General features: G+C 34.7%; 1 pseudogene; it reads left to right on the top strand.

Annotated features, from left to right (window-relative positions):
- Positions 1-18456: 18456 nt before the first annotated feature.
- LOC101700304 (intraflagellar transport protein 20 homolog pseudogene) lies at positions 18457-19129 on the top strand (annotated as a pseudogene).
- The last annotated feature ends 668 nt before the right edge of the window (positions 19130-19797 follow it).

The following is a 19797-nucleotide window of genomic DNA, read 5'->3' as shown; positions in this document are numbered from 1 at the left end:
TCAAAGATGTGATTTTAAAAGTTAAATGGGAACTAATAAAATAGCACAGATGTTATCTCTCCTTTTGGAAAATCAGGCTTGGAATCTTACCACTTATAGAAAATTGACCACAAGTGCTCTCAGACAAGACTTTCACCCCCAAGTTATTTTGAGTACTAGTCAAACACCCATCAAAATTCAACTGTATTGAGTTGTTTGGAAAGTTGTGCTGAGGTGCTCTTTTGAAGCATGAGTTAGGAGTTCAAAAGAGAAAACAATGTAATAGAGTGTGTATGCCTGCCAAATGCAGAGAAGTAATAATGTGTAATGTAAAATCTGATACATTGTCAGCTTTATCATACTTGGAATACTTGTAATTTCCTTAGATAGCTTATTTTAACAAAATGCTGAGCTTTTATCTCTTAGTTTCATATATTTAAGCAATCTAGTTTTATGATCAAGGGAAAAAAATCTTATGAAAAACAAATTTAGGATAAGCATAGTTAATTTTATCATAGTAAGTCGATTTGTTTTGATTCTGATTCAAATATCATTATCTGCCTGTGAAATTTTTCATTTCTTGAAACTGTTTCTTATTCAAAATCAAGAGCTTTGAATTTTCCTTTCTGAAAAAATCTCTGACCTTTCCAAGCTATGCCTTGCACTATTATATTTACCGTTCAGCTTTATATTTAATATCATTGAATTTCTCTTATCTCCTCCTTTAAATTTTTAGGCCTCCATTATTTTCATTTTTATCTTTTCTATTTTTACCATCTTCCATTTGTAATGTATTTTGTACTCTCCTGTAAGATTAATCTTTCTCATGAAAACCTTATGTTTATTCCTTATGTTCTGTGAAAAACCTTTAACAATTTCTCCATTTCAATGGAATGAAGTCCACATTTTTAGTAATGTACCTGTTACAGAACACTATTTGATGGTGTTATATCATCAAATTCCTGTCAGTTCAGCTTTATTTTGCACTTTACACAAAACTATCCTTTGCATAAAGTGAATCACATTTCTCAACTCTTAGGTTGAATCCCTGCTAGTCTTCTCCTATAATAATCTATCTAGAATTTGTTCTTACCACTGAAATTATTCTTTTTTTAAAAAGTTAAGGCAAAGTACAAAGACTATCGTTCTGGAAAATATTTCCTAATCTGTCCTGATGGTGTAATCTCTCTCTTCTCTAAAGTACCTTTATCATTTACATTTACTTCCTTTATATTAAGTGTCATAGACTATCCTAAAAATTTTATGTCATAGAAGTAGAGTATTTTCTCTTCCTTATTAAAATGAGGCCCTTTTGGGCACAAATAAACACTGCCTTTGTCATCCTGTAGCTCCTTAATACTTACAATACTAACATAACTTAATATTATGTGATTAATATTAATATTACAGTATTTTAATAACCTTTGAAGTTACTTAAACAGTATTATGTCTAAAAAAGTTTTTTTAATAACAAAAACAGTTGTTTCCTAAGTGATTTAAGGGAAACCAACTCACTTTAAATATTGACTGGTACCTTTTAGAATGCATGAAATAAAGGTGCTAATTATAAATCTTTATGTGGTAAGATAATCAGTTCCTTAGCATCTATCATTCAACATTTTTCTTGTTGACCTAAAATAAAATGCTATTTTTATTAATACAATGAACTTTTTGAGCATTTTATAGCATTTGTTTTAATTCAGGTGTACCCTCAGTCTGAAGTGGTAGTTTTTTGGCTTCTAATTTGTTTGGCTTTTTATTTGGCTATACTTTGCCTGAATTTCCCAGGTTGAAATGATGAAAACACACATAAGGAAGAATGAGAAGCTGAAGTTTACGCTTAGCTTGATGGTGGCTTTGCTGAAGAGACACCTGTTTGAGAATGTACTGTTTACCAGTGGCTTTCAAATATTTTTCATAGTTTTTGTTACATTAAAAAATACTCATTCATCAAAGGGAGAAATGAACAAGTGGCTGAATAAAAAATATTAAAACCATATAAGCATCTGAAGAATTTCAAGGAATGATTACTGATTTTAGTTTTCTAAAGGCTTATCTGGTACTGTGCATTGAGGCTATTGTAGAGTATCATAATAGTTGCAACATAGAGTAAAGGTCATATTGAACCTATTTCCAAAATGACAGTTTACTTTACACACACAGTAAAGAAAAAAGACTTTATTATGAATTAATCTCCTCAGATTAAAATTGATTTCATGTATTTTAATTTATGTCACAATGACACTTAGTACATATAGTTAGAACTATAAAGGATTTTTTTTCTTAATTTAAGAATATTTTATCTGTCCCTACAATCTGATATGCAAATGTTTTATTTTCCAGAATTTATATTATTATTTCCAGAACATGTTATACATTCCTAGATCTATGTTCAACAGGCAAATTGATTTCCCATTTTAATGCTGCTTCACTTTTTTGAACAATACATGTCATATCTACACTCCACTCTGAGATGTGACACAGTCACCATGTATGTTGCTACTGGAAATTTCTCTTGTCATAGCTGACAAAATTGATTTAGCTATGTGAATGAAAGTTAGCCAATTTATAGCTAAATATCACTCCCTAGGTTGGCTTAGCCCAATAGCTCAATTGAAGTAAATTCCTTATGTTAGTGACTGGACAACCAAGCTCACCATCTCTTTAGCAGGATATTACTCTTTGATCGCTAACTACATCATACCTTATTGGTATAAAATCACAGTAAAGAATTTCATCTTCCCGGTGCACATCCATTATGATTAATTACAGCTCTGTTCCCTATGACTTGAGTTCAAGAGTTGATATCAGAGAATCTTCCATTCAAACAATTTTCAATCTTTTGGCAGAAAAGAAAATGACATATCGAACAACCTGTCTGAAAGCAACAGCTGCTTGAATGCAGCGCACAGTATTTCTGTTCACAAAGTCCTGGACAAGCCAGTGACATGGTTTAGGTGAAAATGAGTGGGCATGAGCCTTTCTCTCACAGAGAGGCCCACAGAAGGGACATGGCATGTTGTGACACTGAAGATTGAGAACAATGTTCAATTAACCACAGTGTCTCCTGAGGGACTAGAGTTCAAGTGAGTTGATGGCAGAGAAGTCTACTGATGTTAGACTGTTCAAACTATGTCCTAGATTTTATGTTACTCCTTTCTCATTAAAATGAAGTTCAATTAATGTACTTTGAGTAGATGTATCGTACCACATGGATAAGCTTATGTAATGAGAAAATGTTAGGCTTTGTTGATTTTTTCTTTTGTTTTTAAAGAAAATTTCTCCATTAATTTGATAAGTTATATGAATATTTTAAAAAAATTTTAGGATGTATGTATAATTTCTAGATTTTAATTGAAGACAATCCAAAGGAAGTTCACCAGTTTTTTGTTTTGATTTGTTTTTTGTTGTTCTGTTTCTTTTTGTGTAGCAATGCTGAGGATCAGAAATTAACAAATGTAATGACAGAAAACAAAGAAAAATAATAACTACTGAAACCTTACATTTTACCAAAATAATCAAAAGACATTTGAACATGAAACCTGGTGATCCACAAATTTGTAAATGTGTTATAGGAATAATTTTAATACAAGTTAAAAGTAAAAGATTTTTATGTGGAGGGGGCAGTTGGATTTTTAAATTACAAATATACTTTATGCAAATTTAAATTATAATAACCCAAATAAATTTATAAAGCAACAGACATTTCTGTTACATTATTGGTACTTTCTTCTTTATAGCACATTGACTTCAGAACAAAAATCTCAATTTTCTCTTTAACTTTCTACATTTTGTATTATTTTCAACTTCATACTATTTGTATTGTAATATCATCATTGATGAATTTTTATTAATCAGGATTTTAGTAAGACATGCATATAAAAGGAAAAATTATAAATGATGATTAATACCCACAAGCTTACTTGAAATATTGACATGAAAGTTTGTGTTTCCTAAAATAATATAGTAAATTTTTGCTAAGCCACTTTATATATCTTAGATATGCAAGGTCATACAATTGTCTAAAATAAAGTTATGTCATGATTCAATAGAATTACAATGAAACAATCTAATTTTTCCCCAAAGTAGAGTAGAATTCCTTAAAGAGAAGTGGCAAGAATGATAAAATGACCAACATTTATTAGTGTATTGTTTATAGTAGTTTCATTTATGAAATACAACCCCAGTTTTAATTTTCCTCTTTATATTCATTCATATTTCAGTCTGTTAAATATTTCCATGACAGTACTATCCTAGGCATATCAGGGATGCAAGTGAATAAGAACTTGTCTCTGTGATAAATGTATGGGTAGTCCACTGGGAAAACATTTCTGACACCCCAACATCATAGAAAATTATACCATATTAGCATGTCATGGTATGATACACAAAATAGTGTTGTGGTACATACTATGTTTTCAACTACCAGTTTTTTATGTCTTTGGCCTGACTCACTTAATAGAACTTCTTGACATTTAGTCAGAACATATTGCACACTGTTGGACCAGTGAAATCAGTGAATTGAAAATATTTACTCTAAAAAGGTAAAGGAAATTTTCCATATAAAGGAAGCTTAGAGAGGCAATGTGGATTGGGGATTAAAAAAAGAATAAAAAATTTTTGACAAGGGAGAGAAAGAGGACAAGAAAAAGAAATCTTTGCTGGTGCTTTCTTTGCTTCTTGCACTGGAAGGTGGGAAGGACGGATGGAACAAAAGAAAAAACTGAAAAGGGGCAACTACAGGAACACACACAGACTAAAAAAGGTCACTGCAGGCACCTGATGAATGAAAAACTGTGGTGGTGGGAGGTTGAGCAGGATGAGCCCAAGGGCCATGTTGACAGTCACTCAAATCCTGGCAGAAAATATAATGTGAAATTTAGCAATAGGAGAATTTATCTTACAGACAAAATAGAAGAAAAAAAATCCAAATTTTGGAAAATGTGAGCTGATTACAAAACAGGAAAAGAAATTTTTAAATTTTACTTAAGAATGAAATTATGACATTAAAACAATAATATATCAATTTTAAAATATTCTGAAAAAGTAACAAAAAGTAAATGTGAAATAACACAGTTGCAGAGAGTGAGAATAAAAATATTTTTCTTCAACAATGACACCTATTTTGTCAACTGTCTTGCAGACACAATAAGAAACCATTTATGTGAAGGCATTTGGTAAACCTTAATTAAAAGTTAATTATAAACTTAAGCAAGGGTCATAGTGCCTCAAATGAAGACACTGAGTACTTAGAAAAATTAGAAAAATCACTATATTATGCAAACATAAAATTAAAAGGGCAAAGTAAGGTGCCAGACCTTATGGGTAAGGGAACAGTCTCAGGAAAGAGAATTGGAGCTTGGAAACCTCACTGTCACCCACACTGTGTTAGTGTGAACACTGTTTATCCTTGGTAAAGATTTTCACATTTTTAGATTGTTAATGGAGAACACGATATCACTTTATTGTGTAAGTTAAAAATATATACAGAGTGCACAGAGCAGTAATTTTCACTAAATTAACTGTCCACTGGGGCTAAAGGTGAAATACATTGCAAATACATTATTCTTATACATCCAAACAGTGACCTAACAGAACTCTGAGCAGCCATGAAAAATAGAGTAAAAGGGAAAAACAAACTGAGTAACGTCTTCTAAAATAAAACTAGTTAATGTCTTGAACTCTAACAGATTTGCAAAATAAAACTAACTATAAAAAATTAAGAGAAGGCAAAATGCATGAATAAAGCAACCAGTAATTAAGTTGTCTAATATATAATAGCAGGGAAGAAAAGAAATTACATAACTTAAAATATGTTATGTTTTAAAATATAAAAATATATACCTCTATAAGTTTGGGATTTGTTTTGAGAAACTGATTATTACTTTGAATTATAAAACACGCATGAGTGTTTCAAATATATATGACTGTGTGAATAGTGCTGCGATATATAGAACAGAATGTAAGAAAATAAAATAGCTTTCAAAGAATCATAGATGGCTGCTGAATGGTTTCATCATACTTACTGCTAAGTGATTTAGTAAGAGAAATTAAAACCAGTAACAGGAAAGGTGATTGATGTCACTTTTCTGATCCTGTATTAGGTAACAGATTTGCCTCGACTCTCTCATGCTCTTTCTCCCTGTTTTGTGTCCTCTACACCAGGCATTATTTCTAGCATGTCACATGACTCATCCTATTTTAATCTCTATTTCAGTGACAAAGGTCTGAGACTAACAAAAAATGTACATATCTGGTGTATGGCAAAACAGCATAGACACTAAGATGCATTTATCTAATAATAAAGAAAAGCAAAAACAATGTTTTGAGAACTTTCCAGACTGTTGTCCATAATTGTTTTCCATAATGGCTGTACTAATTCATATTCCCACCAATGTAACCAAGAGTTATCTTTCTCCTTATCTTCCGCAACACTTAACTTTTTTCTTTTTTTTTTTAACACTTAACTTTTATTACTTTGGTATTATCCATTCTGAAAGGTCTCACATAAGATATCCTTGTGGTTTTGATTTGCATTTCCTGGACAATTAATGGTGGTAAGCATTGATTTTCATGTACTTTCTGGTTATTTGGATGTCTTTATTAAAGAAATGTCTACTCAGAACCTTTGTAAATTTTTAAGTGGAATTATTTGGGCTTTTTTGTTCTCTTTTTCTTTTGAGGTTGAGTCATTTGAGTTCCTTGTATGCTAACTAGAAGTCCTTTATCTGAGGTATAGTTTACAAATATTTACTCCGAAGTAAAGTCGTCTCTTCTTTATGTTGATTCTTTCCTTTGTGATGCAGAAGCTTTTTTAGTTTGATCCAATTCTATTTGTCAGGTTTTTTCTTTTGTTTTCTGTACATTGGAGGTAATATTCAAAAAATTTGCCCAGACCAGCCTAATGGAAGCTTTTTACCTGATTTATTCTAGAAGTTTTATAATTCCATATGCCATCCTTAAGGTTTTACCCCACATTCCTACTCATTCATCTGCCAAAAGCTATTTAGATAGAGTCCATGTTTTGGTAAATATAAAAAATACTGGAGCGATCATGGGAGTGCAGATATCTTTTTGACATGATTGCATTTCCTTTGGATATATCCACAAGTGAAATTGCTGGATCATGTGATTGCATTTTTTACAGAAATAGAAAAAAAATCCTAAAAATCTTGTATAATTCCAAAAACACAAATAGCCAGAAGTCTTTTTTTTTTCTTCTTAAATTCCTTTATTGGTATATTTTAGGTATACAATACATTTAGATTTGTCTTTGGGTGCTTGTACCTGTACAAGATGTATTTTGGTTCTTATATTTTTCTTGTTACCTGTGTGCCCTTCACCCCTAAACCCTTCCCTATTTACATAGACTTCGTTTCCATTTTTTTTTTCTTTTCTTATAATTTTTCCTTTATATTCATTCCTTTCCCCTTCCCCTCCCACCACCCCTACCCCTTTGGAACTTTTCCTATAACAAAGTATCAATTATTAGTTATTAATTCCTTTTAGTCCTTATTTACACTCTCATTTTCTCACACAAGAGAATCTATTCAGTATTTATACATGTGTGTCTTATTTATTTCACTTAAGAGTATGGCCTCAATATGCATCTATTTAGCTATAAATGACTCTAGTTTCTCATTCTTTATGTCTGAGTAGTACTCCATTTCATAAAAAAAAAAAAAAAAAAAACACATCTTCTTTATCCAGTTTCCAGGTGATGGACACTTGGGCTGTTTGCAAACTTTAACTATTATAAACTGTGCTGCTATAAACATAGATGCACATATATCGCTGTAGTACGATTATTTTAATACTTTGGGGAAGATACCCAGCAGGGGAATAGCTGGGTCAAATGGTAACTCTAAGCCCTAGTTCTTTGAGGTATCTCTATACTGATTTCCACAGTGGTTGCACCAGTCTGCACTCCCATCAACAATGGAAAAGAGTTCTTTTCTCTCCACATCCCCACCAGCATTTGCTATTGGTTAATTTCTTGATATCAGCCATTCTTTCTGGGGTGAGGTGGAATCTCAGTGTTGTTTTCATCGGCACCTCTCGAATTACCAGTGATGTTGAACATTTTTTCATATGTTTATTTGCTGCTTTTACTTTTTGTCTGAGAAATGTCTGTTCATTTCAGATGCCCATTTTTGAATTGGGTCTTTGAATTTGGGGGGTCTGATTTTTTCAATTCTTTATATATTCTAGATAGTAGCCCTTTGTCTGAGTTATGGCTGCTAAAAAATTTTTCCCACATTGTAGGTTGTCTGTTAGCTCTGTTGGTGATTTCTCTTGCAGTGCAGAAGCTTTTCAGTAAGATGAAATCCCAGTTGTTGATTCTTCCTGCTAGTTCCCATGCTACTGAGGTTTTGTTCATGAAGTCTTTTCCTATGCCAATGTCTTCAAGAGTTCTACCTAACTTATATTCCAGCAAGTTTAATGTGTCTGTCTTAATATTTAGATCTTTAATCCACTTAGATCTTATTTACTGCATGGTGATAGATATGGGTCTAGTTTTAATCTCTGACAGGTTGAAATCCAGTTTTTCCAACACCATTTATTAAATAGGCTATCTTTCCTCCAATGAGGGTGGTTAGCTCCTTTGTCAAAGATGAGGCAGCTGAGTATGTCTGAAGTTATTTTTGCATCTTCTAATCTATTCCACTGATCCTCAGGTCTGTTTCTTTGCCAGTACCATGCTGTTTTTATTACAGTAGATTTGCAGTATAGCTTCAAGTTGGAGATTGTGATAACCCCAGCCATGTCTCTGTTGCCCAGAATTGCTTTTGCTATTCTAGGTATCTTCTTGTTCCAAATGAATTTTTGAATTGTTTGCTCTAGCTCTCTGAAGTATATTGTTGGAATTTCAATCAGCATTGCATTAAATCTATATAGCAGTTTTGGAAGTATGGCCATTTTCACTATATTGGTTCTTCCTACCCAGGAACAAGGGATGTCTTTCCACTTTCTTATATCCTCCTTGATCTACTTTTTCAGGGTGCTGTAGTTTTCAGAGTACAGGTCTTTTGCTTCCTTTATTAGACTGATTCCTAGGTATTTCATTTTTTGGATGCTGTTGTAAAAGGAATTGTTTCCCTAATTTCTCTCTCAATGGGTCTGCTATTTGTGTATAAGAAGGCTATTGTTTTTTGAGTGTTGACCTTATATCCAGCTACTCTACTGAATCTGTCAATTAAGTCTAGATGTCTTTTGGCAGAGTTTTTGGGTCTTCTATGTAAAGTATCATCATCAGCAAATTATGACAGTTTAACTTCTTTTCCTATCTTTATTCCTTTTATTTCTTTGTCTTTTCTAATTGCTGTGGCTAATGTTTCCTGAACTATATTGAACAGGAGTGGTGATAGTGGGCATCCTTGTCTTGTTCCTGATTTTAGCGTGAAAGTTTTCAGTTTTTGACCATTTAGTATGATGTTGGCTGTTGGTTTTTCATAGATAGCCTTAATCAGTTTGAGATAAAGACCTTCTACTTCAATTTTCTGGAGGGTTTTTATCAAGAATGGTGTTGGATTTTGTAGAATGCCTTTTCTGCATCTACTGAGATGATCATATGGTTTTTGTCCTTGACTCTGTTAATATAGTGTATTACATTTATTAATTTACATATGTTGAACCATCCTTGCATCCCTGGGATGAATCCAACTAGGTCAGGGTGTATGATCTTCTTGATGACCCTCTGTACTCTGTTTGCCAGTATCTTGTTGAGGATTTTTGCATCTATGTTCATTAGGGAGATTGGCCTGTAGTTCTCTTTTTGGGTTGGGTCTTTCCCTGGTTTTAGAATCAAAGTCACACTTGCTTCCAGGAATGAGTTTGGAAGCCTTGCTTCCCTTTCAATTTCCTTGATGAGTTTAAAGAGTAATGCCATTAGTTCTTCTTTAAATGTCTTGTAGAATTCAGCAGTGAAGCCATCAGGACCTGGGCTTTTCTTTGTTGGTAAATTTTTTATTACATTTTTAATTTCACTCATTGTAATTGGGGTGTTTAGAATTTCTATATCTTCTTCATTTAACTTTGGCAATTCATATGTATTTAGGAATCTGTCCATTTTTTCTGTGTTTTCCATTTTATTAGAGTACAGGTTCTCAAAGTAGGTTTTGATGATCTTCTGGATTTCTGCTGGTTCGGTTGTGACTTCCCCCTTTTCATTCTTAATTGCATGGATATGAGTCCTTTCTTTCCTTTGTTTTGATAAGGTTGGCTAAAGGTTTATCAATTTTATTTATTCTTTCAAAAAACAAACTTCTTGATTCATTAACTTTTTGTATCATTCTCTTAGTCCCCATTGCATTGATTTCTGCTTGGATCTTTATAATTTCCTATCTTGTGCAGGCTTTGGGTTTGTTATGCTCTTCTTTTTCTATGAGCTTGAGGTTTTGCATTAGATTATTTATCTGAGTTCTCTCTGTTTTCCTAATATAGGCATTCACTGCTATGAATTTCCTGTGTAGAACTGCTTTCATTCTGTCCCATAGATTCCTAAATGTTGTACTGGCATCATCATTTACTTGTAGAAACTGTCTAATTTCTTCTTTAATTTCCTCTGTGACCTATTGGTTGTTCAGGAGGGTATTATTCAACTTCCAGGTGTTTGTGGGAGTTTTGCAGTTTCTCATGTTATTGATCTCCAATTTTATTGTGCTGTGGTCTGATAATATACAGGGGATAACTTCAATTCTTTTACATTTACTTAGACATGACCTGTGAGCTACCACGTGGTCTATTTTGGTGAATGACCTATGTGCAGCTGAAAAGAATGTATATTCTGATTTTGTGGGGTGGAACACTCTGTAAATATCTATTGAATCCATTTGTTCAATAGCTTGGTTCAGTTCTTGAATTTCTTTGTTAATTTTTCATCTAGATGATGTGTCTATTTGTGATAGTGGGGTATTGAGGTCCCCCAGTACAACTGTATTAGTGCTTATTTGGCTTTTCATGTCCATTAATATTTGTTTTGCATAGTTGGGGGCATTCGTATTTGGTGCATATATATTTAGGATTGTCATCTCTTCCTCTTGGATTGTTCCCTTCACAAGGTTGTAATGACCATCTTTGTCTCTCTTAATTAATTTTGGTTTGAAATCTACTTTGTCTGCAAATAAGATTGCTACCGCTGCTTTTTTCTGGGTTCCTGTCATGTGGAGAGCCATTTTCCATCCTTACATTTTCAGTCTATGAATTTCTTTTTGAGTTAGGTGTGTTTCTTCTATACAGCATATTGCTGGATTTTGCGTCTTAAGACATTCTGTCAATCTACTTCTTTTGATTGGTGAATTGAGGCCATTAACATTGATAGTTATAATTGAGAGATACTGATTCATCCTTGTCATGATGTTTTACTGTTGTTGGCTCTTATTTCTTTTTCTCCCTTTCCCTTTAGTTTCTTACCTTGTCTGATGGCTTCCCTCTGTTGAGCCTCTTGGAGTTGTGACCTTCATTTTCTTTTTCTAGGATATTGCTTAGAATTGTTTGGAGTGCTAGTTTGGTGTTCATGAAATTTCTCAGGTGTTCTTTGTCATGGAAGTATCTAATTTCCCCATCAAGTTTGAAAGGTAATTTGGCAGGATACAACAGTCTAGGTTGGAAGTTATTTTCTTTTAGGGCTTGAAATACTTCACTCCAGGCTCTCCTTGATTTGAGGGTTTGTGTTGAGAAGTCTGCCATGATTCTGATGGGCTTTCCTTTGTAGGTGATTTGTTTCATTTTTCTAACTGCCTGTAGGATTTTGTTCTTCTGTTGGGTTTCTGGGATCTTGACTATTATATGTCTAGGTATAGATCTTTTTTGATCATGGCTGGGTGGAGTTCTATATGCCTTGCTTATCTGTATGTCCAATTCTCCTCCTCTTTCTGGGAAGTTTTCTACTATTACTTTTGTGAACAGTTTTTTATGTCAATTGTACTTTCTCCTGTTTTTTCGTGGACTCCTATCAGTCTTATGTTATTCTTCTTTGCATCATCTAGCAACTGTTGAGTTGATTTCTCATGTTCCCTTACTATTTTTAAGAAATCTCTGTTTTCATGGTCCTTCACCACAATCTTGTCTTCTATATCTGGTATTCTATGTTCAGATTTTCTTAATCTGCTCTGCATGCTTTCAATGGAGTTTTTAATCTCCTGAATATCTGTTTGAATCTGTTTCATGGATTCCATTTCTTTCTTATGTTGGGCGATCATGGTTTCCATTTCTTTCTTATGCTGGGCATTCCTGGCTTCCAGCATGTTTCTGAGCTCATCTATTTTTTTTATGAGTTTCTGTTCCAGAGCCTCTAATCATGTCTTTCACACTACTCACCATCTCTGTAGTTATTTGGGAGATTATTTCTGCTTTGAATTTTTCTAGAGCCTCATGTATCTGCTTTGTTACTTCCTGTGATATCAGTTCAGGGTGTCCAGGTGGTTGATTATCAGGTTTTTGCACCTCATTTCCCTCAGAATTTGCCTTTTGTGGGGTGGAAGTCTGGGTTTGTGACTTGCTTAAATGCCTTCTCATTTTTGTTTTTGGTACTGTGCCTGGTTTAGTTCCTGGGTTGATATTATGAAGTTGTTTATTGTAAGTATCTTTGTTGATCTATTTAAAACCCTTATGGTATGATTGCTTCTCAGAGGTGTCTACCAGATATAGCTGGTCTTTAGGTTTTGAGTCTCTAATGACTTTGAGGCTATCTCATTTCCATTATACCAAGAAGGAAAACTGTTTAGATCAATCACGACACCTTAGCCCAAGTCATACACTCAGCAACACCATAGCATCAAATACCTCCTAAAGAATGACAATTTGTGGTAGTTATTAATCTATCACCTTTAAAAAATAAAGGGGCTCCTTCAAGGTGTGTCTCGGCTGTCACAATAGACAATGTGGGCAGCAGTGTGCAGTTATAAGTCAATGAGTCTCAGTAAGCTACTCCCAGACCCATGAGATTCAAGCAGATTTCTGGTTGCAAGTCCCAAGTTCAGCTCCCTGTCCTCCTGCAGGGTTGCACTCTGCAAGTTTCTACTGCAGGTTTCAGCTGCTTTTCCCCTGAAGAATGTCCAGTTTCCGATGGGAGCTGATAATACCTCCAACTCAACAATCACTGTGGTCTGGTGTGCCTTTATTGCAGAGATTCCCTTCATTTTTCCAGTGGGCTTGTTTTCATCAGGGAGCCTGAGACAGGCACTCTCTCTGTTGTTCAATTCTGGCACTCAGGACATTGGCTTTTGTCCCTCTGTGCCTCTGCAGTGTGTAACCAAGTAGCTGCACAGCCAAAAGGCCAGAGGCCGGGGGGTGGGAGAGTACTGTTGGAGGCTCCCTTGCAGCCAAGCCATCAGCTGGTGGGCCTACCCAGGGGGGTCCTCCTCACTCTGTCCTGGTGGCTGGTGGAAAGCTGGTGGAGCAAGCCGGAGCAAGCAGGTCCCGGTCAGCCTGCAACCACGCGGCCCCGCTCGGCTCCGCCAGCTCCATTCAGCCCAGCCATCATCCAAATAGCCAGAAGTCTTGAGAAAAAAAAAAATAAGAAAAAAAAAAAAGCCAGAGACATTACTTTATCTGATTTTAAAATATTTTACTTTACAAAGCTATGGTAATGGCATAAAAACAGAGTGTATACCAAATGGAACCATAGACCAACAGAGGCCAGAAATAAATCCACAAATTTAGAGACAACTGAATTTTTACAAAAAGTCATGCAAGGAGGAATAATAATAATAAAGAGTACTGGAAAAACTGAATATCCACTTGCAGAAGAATGGTTAGGCACGGATTTACACCATAAATAAAGATTAACTCAAAATAAAATAGAGTTAAATATAAGACCTGAGACAATAAAACTTCTAAAAGAAAACATAAGGAAAAGTCTCCATGACATTGGATGGAGCAATGATCTTTTCAGTATGACCCCAAAAGCACAGGCAGGGCCAAGGTCAAATATGAAGTATCCCCAGAGACTCATGTATTGAGGATTTGATCCGTAATTCAGCAATGATCAGAGTGCTCCCTCCAGAGGTGACTGGACTATGAAGGCACTAACTTCTTCCACTGGTGATTCAATTGTTGAATAGATTGTTAGAAGTTGGGGCCTATTTGGAGATAATAGGTCACTGGGAGTGTGCCTTTGAAGAGTATTTCTTGCCCTTAGCACCTTCTTCTCTGGTTTGTTCCTTCTTTCTTTGTTTCCTAGATTCCATGAAGTGACCAAGGTAACTCAGCTACACCCTTTAACCCTGGTGTTTCTACTTCAGCACAGGCTTAAAGCAATGGAGCCAGCATACCATGGACTGAATCCTCTGAAACCATGAACCAAAATAAATTTTCCTGAAGTTATTTATGACTGGAATTTGTTTATAGTGAAGATAAGCCAAATAACATAGGCACTAAAAACAAATATATAAATTAATATAATTATTTTTCATATCATGAAAAGCAATACATGCTTTTAAAACACTTTTCTCCTTTGACCTAATTTCTCTCCTTAGTACTATTTTCTGTCTCTTGCAGCTAAAGTGGTTCAAAAGAAATTCTTTCTTATTTTCCCCTTGCTTTTCAGTTCCCAGCCATTTGTCCCTCTAGTCATTCCAAACAAACTATGTATTTTATGTATATGAAAGAAATACAAATGTCTAGTCCACTAGAAAATGTCCTGCAAATGTGAGTACATTTTGGCATTTACTATCTTCTTAAAATAATAGATTCCATTGTGGTTTTTTTACAGTATTCACTTTTGTCTTTAGCTCATTTATTAATGTACTTATAATAGTAATAAATGATCTAATTAATAATAAACAATTATTTTATTTTATTGGTTAAATAATTAATAACAAATTATTAATTTAATTATAATAATAAATGAGCTAAAGATAAAAGTGAATGCTGTAAAAAACATATGAAATACAAATTAGAGTTCTTACCATCTCAACTACCTCAGCCACTTGATAGTTTTATTTTTCTCCTTTCCTCCTGGCATTTATAATGTTTTGCTTCCCATCAGTAGTTCCAAGTGAACTTATTTAACCCTGAACTACTTTATGCAACATAATTTCAGCTCCCTCATTTGAGAAATGCAATCCTTAATGAGAGAATCCAAAAGAAAAATGATAAGTAAAATGATATTTGAGTCAAAGAACAGCTCTATTAAATAATAGCTGGGTATCTGAGCTATTCTAAGTTGAGATTCTTAACTAATAGATTACATTTTGAAGAATAATTAAAATATATAATGAGATACTATGTAAGGTGCCTAGTAAATATTTGTATAATAAATTCTTAACAAAAATAGATGTTAAATTATAGATGCTATTTTAAAAATTACTGTCATTATTGATAAAGTATATGTTAGAAACTGGAAAAATCATCTTCATAATCATGGACTACAAAAAGTAAGAAGCCAAACTGAAGTCCTACTTCCCTAAATAATCCTGAAAATCACATTTATTCAATTTGGGTCCAGACACCATGTTTCAGTTTCAGTTTCATGTTTCAGTTTCATGTTTCAGTCTGTGAAACTGTAACAGTTTACCACACATTGGTTGCTTATAAACTGTAGACATTTAATTCTCACACTTGTGGAGGTTGGAAGAGATCAGAGTGCCAACGTAGGTTCTGTTAAGAGTCCTCTTCCCCATTCACATTACTAATTTCTCATTGTATTTTCACATGATGGAAAGCAGAGAAAAACAAGCTTTCTTAGCACTTTTATATGGGTATTTACTCAATCAATGATGGCTCCACCCCCATGACCTAATCTAATTCTCATTACCTCCCCCAAATCCACCTTTTAGCACAATAATGTTTAAGGTAGTGTTTCAACATATGAAATTTAGAGAGAAAAATTCAATTTTTTGCACTGTACAAAATACAGGATATATGCAGATGAATTCACTATATTTTGCGATGGAAAGAAACTCATACCGACTGGGGAAAATGTACCTATTAACTCTCCATATTATAATTCTAAGTTTTTACATATTATTGGAAAACAGAAATATATTTGGTGTATCTATATCCAATTATGGAGAAAATTTATTTGTCCTATAATTTTTTTTTGCAAATTTCCTCAGCTAAAACACTAGTGCCCTGGCAAATATATTTAATAGTGGCCTTCAATTATTTGGAAAATCTACACTCATCCCCTCTTAAAAGAAAGGGCTTTCCAAATAATTCAGTGATCAGTTTGACAATCTAGTTTTAAATTGTTGTTCCCTAATTTATTAGTGTAACTATTTTCTTGACTTAGGTCATTATGCAACTCAAGTAAACTTTGGTCTTCTCTATAAAACTATAAAATTGAAATGATTATAATATTTACTAAAGGCTTTTATGATTTATTTATTTATTTAGAGAAAGGCAGAGAGTCAGAGAGAGAGGAGGAAAAAGAGGTAGAAGGATTGATTCTGCTAAGCAATCTTTACTTGATGTTTAAATCAATTTGTAACTTTCTTGTATGTATTATTTCAATTGAATCAGTCGTTCCTCTAGAGATTAAGAATAATTTTTTTTCTTTTCTTTTATTTAACTATAAGGCAGACAGAAATTCTGGAGCCCATAGAAAACTACATGGTTAGAAATAAAATAATGGAGCTAGGTTTTCTATCATTCAAAAAATGTTCATCAAAAAGAATAGTCAATGCATATATAATCAAAAGTCAGTAGGTCCCTGCATAGAAATACACACATACATTGTTCCTTAGTCCAACAAACAAATTCAAAATAAGAGCTTTCGTGACAGGCCAGGATATTGGCTTCTAAAACCAAATCTTACTTCACTGTATGTTGATTTAATTCCTCAGAGCTAAGCAACTTGAATTCAATTTTTATTTAAATTCAAGTAAGTGCTCTTTGGCAAAAACAATGACAACAAAAAATAGTAGTCTAATTTAACTACTCAACTCCCCCAAACAGTGAAACTATTTCCACTGAATTCTATTGGAATATAAAATCTTCCTCCCGGTGACTCCTTGTAGAAACCATCTCTAACTTGTATTTGCAGCATTTCTCTGCTGCAAAGCATGCCCCATTCTTCCTATTGTCTATCAAATAGTCCCCATTTATCTCCATAAAACAAGTTAGAAGTCAAGAATCAATATATGAAAATATTTCCAAGTGAGTGATTACTAATTTCACACTAGAAATTTTGTCTGTGGGGTTCACAAAACTATCTTGAGTCAAATGAGTCATTGCAATATTACTCAGTAATCTGTGAAAATGGCATGCTCAGTTGAACTTGGGGCTTTATACTCCAGGTTATTTGTGAAAACATATGCATATGTTCATATGTATTTAGCATCTTTTTTTGGTGAAGACTGCTGGTGGCCACAAATATTTATAAACCCAACCAGACAGCTGAAACCAAATGACTTTGCATAACTCCAACTTGCTTCCTATGCCATTCACATCGATGTTTCTTATAGCTTATAATTTTGTTATTTAAAGGGTAGTTTGTTTGACTACTTCTAAGAGAAACAACTGGCTAACTTCTGTGTTGGAATAGACCTAAAAGCATAAAGTATTCATTGTTCTTCCTCAGCTCTCAGAACGGAATGCGGCAGAGAGGAAAGCAAGAATTTTGTGACACTGTATTCACCAGAAGGTCTACAGAAGCAGGCATGGTGCAGCAGTTCAGCTGGTCTCTCATTCAGCTCCTGCTAATTTGCACGAAATGTCCTTCGGGTCACTGGCTTTAGTCATCCTATGGGACAATTCAAGTCACAAACTATTTTTCTCTCAATTGGTAATATGGCATCTACAAATACACATAATCCTCTGAGTATGATTTGATGCTTCACTTCCACACAACAAAGCAAGTGCACATTTAATAGACAATGACTAAAAGTGACAAATATTTGCCTTGTTGTCACATACAATCATCTAGTTTCTCACGCTGCTTTTTACTTTCTTCAGGACTGTGCCAACAGATGTTAATGTGGTATAAATGAACATGTCAGGTTTCTCACAACTGTGTTGACAAGTGTTGAAGAATTCAGCTTAAGAGGGACGTGTTATCTGACTATTACCTGTCTTCCCCTTTTATATCAAGTTTTTGTTTTGGCTGTCCTGAGATTAATGCCTCATCATAGAGAAGTATATGACACATTATAAAGCCACACACATTATTTTATCTGCATTAACTCTGAAGCAATATGTTGTGCTTCCCTTTGGGTGAACAGTAGCAGACCAATGAACTCCTTCTGCTCAAAGGCACAGGGGAAATAGGCAGAAGGATCTGATCCAGATACCCAGTTCTTCTCTGTTGTGATTTATGAAAAAATTATTTCTGTGCTATTTTAGTGCTTTATTATTATGTGGTAGAAAGCTTTTGAGGAGTAAACCATAAGCAAAGTTGTTAAAATATCACTCTTATGGTAGCTGTGGCAGCAGCTGAGGTGGGCGGACTCTTTTCTGACCAAGGCATACCGTGGAGAGGGGCTGTCTACAGTAGCAGCCTGGGCCGAAGCCGGTCGCCTTTGCGGATTGGCAGGGCGGGCACCATGTGGCATTCATCTCTGTACCCACAGCATCTAGCAGTACTGGCATGTAGCAGGCACTCAAGAAATGTGTGTTGAATGAAGGATGCCTGTGCCAAGCAACTGGACTTTACTACTTTCCTGACCCTTGCTCCTATGACACACCTCCTCCTGACTGCCACTGTCACCCCTTCACAGCAGAACTTCTCTAGGGAACCTGGAAGGGAAATAGCTTTGGCCAAAGACATCCTGGGTGAAGCTGGGTTGCACTTTGATGAGCTGAATAAGCTACGGGTGTTGGACCCAGAGGTTACCCAGCAGACCACAGAGCTCAAGGAAGAGTGCAAGGACTTTGTGGACAAAATTGGCCAGTTTCAGAAAATAGCTGGTGGTCTAATTGAGCTTGTTGACCAACTTGCAAAAGAAGCAGAAAATGAGAAGATGAAGGCCATTGGTGGTCAGAACTTGCTCAAATCTATAGAAAAGCAGAGAGAAGCCCAACACAGCAACTTCAAGCACTAATAGCAGAAAAGAAAATCCAGCTAGAAAGGTATCAAGTTGAATATGAAGCTTTGTGTAAAGTAGAAGCAGAACAAAATGAATTTATTGACCAATTTATTTTTCAGAAATGAACTGAAAATTTCATTTTTATAGCAGGAAGGCAAAAACAACAACAAAAAAACAACAAAAAACCCAACCCCCAAACCAAAAAACCTCTACCTTTCCAGTGACTTGACTGATGACCTGAGTATGTCATGAAACAGTGTAAGGAGTGAGCCCCTGAAGGCAGTAATGCAAGTCTGGGGGAGAGGGTGTTAAACATCAGTGCACAGCCACTGCCACTGGCCACACACGGCAGGTCCTCATCTCTTGCATTCTTAGTATGAACTAAGCAGTCTGTAAACTTTGCTCTTTTTTGCAAATTCACAATACTTTGGAAGGAAAAGCAATAAATTATCATTTTCAGAAAAAAATATCACTCTTACAATGTACATCATGTATTAACTCACAGTATGGATTTAAGTTGATTTTAGTAAGTTATCTGCACACTATAAACTGACATGATCATCAGTAGGTACCACCAGGAGGTCACCATTCCAATGAATGTGTGTGTGTGTGTGTGTGTGTATGTTACAGGCTATACCAGTTAAAACACACACACACACACACACACACACGCACATTCATAGGAAAGGGTAGTGAAGGGGAGGGAAAGAGGAAAGGAAAGAAGGGAAAGGAAAAATTATGAGAAAAGGAAAAAATGGAAACATCTTTGTAAATAGGGAAGGGTGGAGGGGGTGAAGGGAGGGCAGGGAATGGGGGAAAATAAGAACCAAGTACAGGTACAAGTTCCCAA

Source organism: Heterocephalus glaber, unplaced genomic scaffold, assembly GCF_053883595.1.
Source record: "Heterocephalus glaber isolate CG9 unplaced genomic scaffold, H.glaber_assembly_v1.0 deba00000331, whole genome shotgun sequence".
Classification (NCBI taxonomy): domain Eukaryota; kingdom Metazoa; phylum Chordata; class Mammalia; order Rodentia; family Bathyergidae; genus Heterocephalus; species Heterocephalus glaber.
The sequence above is the reverse complement of the archived record's forward strand: the minus strand, read 5'-3'. Positions and strand labels throughout refer to the sequence as shown.